The 7,500-nt window shown below is 46.6% G+C and overlaps 1 protein-coding gene across 1 annotated transcript in view; it reads right to left on the minus strand.

The window, feature by feature from the left end:
• Positions 1-466, minus strand: part of LOC143296145 (advillin-like) — a 96,793-nt gene extending 96,327 nt beyond the window's left edge. Inside the window, exon 1 of the mRNA XM_076607983.1 lies at positions 190-466. The gene's annotated coding sequence lies outside the window, so the exon portion shown is untranslated. The remainder of the gene's footprint in view (positions 1-189) is intronic.
• Positions 467-7,500: the final 7,034 nt, after the last annotated feature.

Below are 7,500 nucleotides of genomic sequence, written 5' to 3' on the forward strand. Positions count from 1 at the left end.
CACACACACACACACACACACACACACACACACACACCACACAAGCTCCCACCTCTCCCACCCCCCACCCCCACCCCTACCACCTCACACAACACACACACACAGAGTCCCACCCCGCCCACCCACCCACCCAACCATACACACACCTGTCCCAACCCTATTCATAAAAAAAAACCAAAAAAACCTTACCTTTGCGTGGTGCACTCAGCAAAAACAGATAACAAAGCTTTTCCGCGTTTCAACGAGCTGGCTGGCTATTGGGATATAATTCCCAAGTGACTGAGCCTATTGCAAGGATCGCTGACAACCAGACAGATAGCTGTGGACTGCGTCCCTCCGCGGTATCCACACGCACTGGACTGTCCACGGAACAGTTGACCTCTAAACTGCAGCAGCAGCAGCAGTAGCAGTAGCAGTAGCAGCAGGATATAGCATCAATTGCAGCAGCTGGTTCGGACACTTGCAATAATAATATGAGCAAGCCACCGCTACAGTTTGTGTGTGTGTGTGTGTGTGTGTGTGTGTGTGTGTGTGTGTGAAAGACAGAGAGGGTGTATGTGTATGTGTGTGTGTGAGTTCGTGTCTGTGAGTGTGTGGGGGGGTCGGGGGGTGGGGGGGGAGGAGGAGGCGGGTGTGAAAGACACACACACACACACACACACACACACAGAGATAGAGTTATATGTGTGTGCGTGTGTGTGTGCGTGTGTGTGTGCGTGTGTGTGCGTGTGTACATGTGTATGTGCGTGAGTGCGTGCGTGCGTGCGTGCGTGTGTGTGACTGAGTCAGAAAGCTGGGACATGTGGAAAAGGAAAACCGGTGTACGGGCCCACTTGTGGTATTACGCTGGAGACATGGTCACAGCTGGCAGTGGTATTAGCGAGGCAGCACACACACACACACACACACACACACACACACTCACACTCACACACACACACACACACACACACACACACACTTGTTTCCTCGATCGCTTTGTGTTTTCCAAGGAAGATGGGGAGGAGGGGTGGGAGATGAGGGGGAGAGTGGTGACCGTGATGTGTGTGTGGTGGTGGGGGGGGTAGGCCTGGGGGGGAGGGTGCTATAGAATAAGCATCAGGGGAAAAGTTCGTTCGAACGTTCTTTTTCGTCTTTATTTGTTTATTTATTTATTTGTTTGTTTGTGTATACTTCTTTTTTCTCCCCACCCCCCCTTTTTTTTTTAAATCAATGTGATGTGGAGATAGTACTGGGTATTTCATGGTATCGATACAGTTGCAAAAAGGTGGTGGTGGTGGTGGTGGTATGTGTGTGTGTGTGTGTGTCACGGTGTGTGTCAGTGTGTGCGCGTGCGTGCGTGCGTGCGTGTATGTCTGAGCGAAGGTACACATGTATGTATGTATGTATGTCTGCATGGGTGTATTGCAAATTAGTATACTATATATATATATATATATATATATATATATATCATACAGCATAAATTCTATATTTCTTCAGCCTTTAATGCACACAAGTTTGAAGCGTGGCGTAAAAGAAAGAATATACGGAGAGGGAGAGACAGAAACAGAGAGAGATAGGGAAAGAGAGAGAGACACAGAGAGAGAGGGTGAGAGAGAGGGAGAGAGAGACACAGAGAGAGAAAGTGTGTGTGGGGGCGGGGGGAGGGTGAGAGAGAGACGAGAGAGAGACACAGAGAGTGTGTGTGTGTGGGAGAGAGAGAGAGTGGGGGAGAGAGAGACAGAGAGAGAGAGAGAGAAACAGAGTTGGAACAAAGCATTATACATCCTAGCTGACCAGAGACAGACACCGAGACAGTAAGAGGGAGAGAGGGAGAGGCGCGGAAGGAAAGAGACAGACAGATACACAAAGAGAGGGAGAAGAGAGAGAGAGAAAGAGAAAAAGAGAGGAAGACACACAGAGACAGGTAGAGAAAGAGAGAGAAAGAGAGAGCAAGACAGAGAGATACAGAAAAGAGAGGGAGAGAGGTGCAGACAGACATACAGTCAGAGACACAGATAATTTTTTTTTTAATAGAGAGAGGGAGAGGAAGAGAGACAGAGAGACAGACAGACACACAGATACACAGAGTTGGGACAAAAACACAATGCATTGTAGCTGACCAGAAACGCCTTAGTTACCTGCTTGTGTACACTATCATAATATGACATAGTTAATTCAGATTAAAAAAAAGACATACAGAGAGCAAGAGGAAGAGAGACAGACAGACACACAGATACACAGACAAAGTTGGGACAAAAACACAATGCATTGTACTAACCAGAAACGCCTTAGTTACCTGCTTGTGTACACTATCATAACATGGCATAGTTAATTCAGATAAAAAGACATAGAGAGAGCAAGAGGAAGAGAGACAGACAGACACACAGATGCACAGACAGAGTTGGGACAAAGTTTCAGTTTCAGTAGCTCAAGGAGGCGTCAGTGCGTTCGGACAAATCCATATACGCTACACCACATCTGCCAAGCAGATGCCTGACCAGCAGCGTAACCCAACGCGCTTAGTCAGGCCTTGAGGGGGAAAAAAAGAAAGAAAAAAAGGTGAATAAATGATAGATAAGCTTACACAAAGAAAGAAAGTTGGGACAAAAACACAATGTATTGTAGCTAACCAGAAACGCCTCAGTTACCTGCTTGTGTACACTATCATCATATGGCATAGTTAATTCCACCCCACTCCCAGTAAATGCCCTCGAAGCCTAATGTAAGGGACAAGAAGCGTGAGTCTAATGACAGCGGAACCATCTGTGGATACAGGAATTCCCATCATGTGTGGCGCGTGATAATTATGGTGGGCAGTACTTTGTTGTACAGACAGTACCGCTGCAACTAACACTGCAAACGGACAAAGGGAATAAATTATAGCCGCGGGGCAAATTCTGAATGGGTGACTTAGCTCTTCTGTGACGCTTGAGTTCACCGGGTCATTGTGTCTCTTGACTGACGTTGTTTCGCGCGCGCGCGCGCGTGTGTGTGTGTGTGTGTGTGTGAAAGTGAGTACACGGTGAGTGAGTGAGTATCTGTGTGCGTGTGTGCGTGCTTGTGTGTGTGTGTGTGTGTGTGTGTGTGTGTGTGTGTGTGTGTGTGTGTGTCACAGTGTGTGTGTGTGTGTGTGTGTCACAGTGTGTGTGTGTGTGTGCGCGCGCGTGTGTGTGTGTGAATGTGTGTGAATGTGTGTGATTAACCATTCATTCGTCACCAGTGTTTTCCTGCCTTATTCCTCACATGCTTATTGTAGCTTTCCTCACAGAAACGCTATCTCAGGACGACTGTTTGAAACTACGGGACACAATCGCTTAAAAGCACACAGCTGTAAATAGTGTGTTCCCTTTATCCATGTCGTTACTGAAGTCATCCGACTCAAAGAATAATTATGTCATGTTTACCGGGCTCATCTACACAGGTAAGGTTTTGCGCAGTCTGGGGGCACACACACACACACACACACACACACACACACACACTGACACAAATGCATGCATGCACACTCATTCAATCACACATGGGGAGTAACTTATGGGCTGTTTTATTCACAGATCACTTTTTATTCATTTCTGTCAAATGATTGCTTTTTCACGCACAACTTGAAGTTTGTACCAAACGACGGTTTCTCAATCGTGAAACAAAGTACTTTAAATAGATTCTACATTTGTTGGACCCGTTGAATTGTTTATCTGACTTCATAAATACCTGAATGACGTAAATAGGTAGATGTTTCGATTTAATATCGAGTGTGCGACGCTGTCATTCTCAAAGCACATATTGTCGAACGGCGTTGAAGATGCATTCAAGTTATCTAAAAAAATAATTCTGGGAACTGGAAAAAAAAAAGAAAAAAAAAAGAGTGAACATGATATAAATATCTCTCTGCCTGTCTGTCTGTCTGTCTGTCTGTCAACTTCCCCACAAGAGTCAACTTGAGTTTATATCTGGATCTGGATCTGGATTTGTACGTTGCAGGAGTCAATAATTATTGGCTACCGTCGCAACGGAAAACTGGGGGGCGCGCTTGAGAGTCACACAGAATTAAAATAATTTTGTACAAAGGCTGTCCCTTGATGTTGAAGAAGGGGTAGTCCCGCCAGCCTTTGCTAACAGCCCAGGAAAGGGCTGGCTAAAGCATATATAATTATATATAGATTTACTGAGTGGTTGTGATCAACCATGCGCCGATGGTGCTGCGCTGGCGGGGCCTGCTATGATGGCTTCATCAGATAGCTGATTCCACTCTGCTACTGTTCTAACAAAATAGGAGTTCCTGTGCTGTTCTGTGTTGCTGTGTGGAATACTGAAGCCTCTGGTGTTGTTCAGTCACTACTTGTCGCTCGATGATGGTGCTACTGCTGCAGCCTGTGTACCTCGTTGGCGTTCGCTGGTTTGAGGAACTCTCCTGGTGGTAGAGCTGGGATTCGTCCTTCAGCAATCTTATGTAGTAGGTTAAGACGCTGTTGTCTGCGGCGCTTTTCTAGTGCCGGGGGGATGTTGAGGTCTTCCAGCATCTTCGTGACGCAGCCCGGGTTCCTAGATTTGTAGTCCCACGTGATGAGCCGGGCAGCCTGTCGTTGGATCTGTTCCAGTTTGTCAGCATCCTGTCTGTAGAAGGGATCTCATACCACTGCAGCGTATTCACGTCTGGATCGGACGAGGGAGATGTATGCCAGGCGCCTACATTCCTGTGGGCAGTTCCGAAGGTTTCGGCGTAGGAAGTCCACCATCGATCCAGCTTTCTTGCAGATGCTGGTGATGCGGGCAGTCCACTTCAGGTCAGCTGAAAGCTGGACTCCTAGGTATGGGCTCTCATCAGCTAATAATCTAACTGGTAAGCATTTAGCAATATTTCTAAGTGTATACATCTCTCAAACTAATTAGAGATGTTACACAAACATGCATTATTAATGTATTCCTACCTCAAGTAAATTGGTACTTGTTTTTCTACATACAAAAGGGTTGACTAACTACTGTACTTTGGTCACACCACTTCAGTATGCAGGGGCTATGGCCTATCTGAATAAAACATCTGGTCTGGTCTGGTCTCTCTCTTTCTTTCTCTTTCACGCACACACACACACACACGCACAGCGCACGCACGCACGCACACACACACACACACACACGCACGCACACACACACACACACACACACACACACACTGACACACACCGTGGCACACACACACACACACACACACACACACACACACACACACACACACACGGCAGGCGAAAGTCACCACATCGCTTCGCCGGATAGATAGAGATATAAACATCTTGCAACGTAGTGTTCTAGGTAGTCTAAAACACTTGAGCCACAACTACTGCTTGGCGTTTAATCAATAAATATTAGTTAAAAATACGTTCCCATGCCATCCCGTCAGGAGGCGCCGTGGCGGCAGAAGCAGTATGGCGTTGGACTGAGTCAGGTTCTGATCCGGGCAGTGTTCACCAGTGATCAGGGTTCGAGGCCCCCGTTTCAGCATGGTGCTGTGTCCTTGGGACAGGCACTTTACTCCGATTTTCCTCACCCCATCCAGGTGTGAATGGATACTACCTGCCTTCGGTTAGGGAGGAAGGAGAGGACTGGGCCCCACCTTCAGTCCTGAACCGAGCCCTGGACAAAATCCATAATTATGAATTCACTGCTGCCCCTATGGCTGTGAAAGGAACCTATAATCGTTTACGTAATGCTCCCATACATACCGGTTCTGTAGAGAACTTCAACTGAAGCCAGTCTTCTGAACACTGAAGTCAGAATGGAACTCAAGGCGCGCGGTCCTTTTGCGGCCTCTGACCTGACTGACTGACTCTGCCGTGTGTGTGTGTGTGTGTGTGTGTGTGTGTGTGTGTGTGTGTGTGTGTGTGTGTGTGTGTGTGTGTGTTTTCGTTCATTTTTGCAAGGGTGATGTGTTTTTGCCACTTCGTGTGCCAGTGAAAGTGTGTGCATACACGCACATAATACACTGACGCGGCATACTAAACTAAGACACACTAAAACACAAGTCTGTATTACGTTTCCATCGCTCCCGCATCACTGATTAGACAACAGCGCAATTCAGGTTCAAGGCCAATGGCTCCAGATCGCCCCATTCGGACAGACTCGGAAAGTAGATAGCCCTCCGTCCACACACACACACACACACACACACACACACAGAGCACACACACCTCACACACACACACACACACACTGTACACACACACACACACTGTACACACACACACACACACACTGCACACACACACACGCGCACACACACACACACACACACACACACACACACACACACACACACACGTGTGCAAACAAGTCCATAGCTACATTTTGCCACATTCGTTGATTTGTGTTTGTTGATTGAATTGACTGATTTTTTAACTTTAAAAAATCATATTTTCACCAGTCAATCGATTTAAGCAGCATAATCCTATTTTCTCTATTTACTACATCCTTTTCAAAAAGAATACATTTTTTACGATTAAAATGATAAGATTTGCACTGAAACACAAAATGGATTTCATCATCAGTATCTGAGTTACAAATTGGACATGGAGACTGTGTTGCTGGACACAGAGAGAGAGACACAGAGAGAGAGAGACAAAGAGAGAGAGAGAGAGGGGGGGGCGAGAGATTCAAAATCTTTGTTTCTCAAGGAGAAAGAATTTAAGCATCGCATAGTATTCTAATCTATCAATGTGACAACAATAAAGATAACTGTGATAATAATAAGAATAATAAGGATGGTAATGGACATTTTATATGTGCACTTTCTCCAGAAATACTGCTCAAAGCGCTTTACATTTCGTTCCCCTCTCCCGGCCGCCCGGTCCCCATCAATACTTAGTCCTCTGTACGCAGTACTAGAGAGATCAGTGGAGAGAGAGAGTGAGAGAGAGAGAGAGAGAGAGAGAGAGAGAGAGACAGACAGACAGGCAGACAGACGGCAGACAGACACTGAGACAATGACAAGCAAAAGCAGAGAGAGAGAGGTAGACTCGGAGAGAGAGACTCAGAGAGACACAGAGAGAGAGAGAGGTAGACTCGAAGAGAGAGACTCGGAGAGACAGAGAGAGAGAGAGAGAGAGGTAGACTCGAAGAGAGAGACTCGGAGAGACAGAGAGAGAGAGAGAGAGAGAGAGAGGTAGACTCGGAGAGAGAGACTCGGAGAGACAGAGAGAGAGAGAGAGAGAGAGAGGGGGGGGGAGACTCGGAGAGAGAGACTCGGAGAGACAGTGAGACAGAGAGAGAGAGAGGGGGGGAGACTCGGAGAGAGAGACTCGGAGAGACAGAGAGAGAGAGAGGGGGAGACTCGGAGAGAGAGACTCAGAGAGACAGAGAGAGAGAGAGAGAGACAGAGAGAGAGACAGAGAGACAGACACTGAGACAATGACAAGCAAAAGCCGAGAGAGAGAGAGACGGAGAGAATTGGAACAGATAGAGACAAAGAGACATATATATATATATATATATATATATATATATATATATATATATATATAAAGAGAG

Source organism: Babylonia areolata, chromosome 1, assembly GCF_041734735.1.
Source record: "Babylonia areolata isolate BAREFJ2019XMU chromosome 1, ASM4173473v1, whole genome shotgun sequence".
Classification (NCBI taxonomy): domain Eukaryota; kingdom Metazoa; phylum Mollusca; class Gastropoda; order Neogastropoda; family Buccinidae; genus Babylonia; species Babylonia areolata.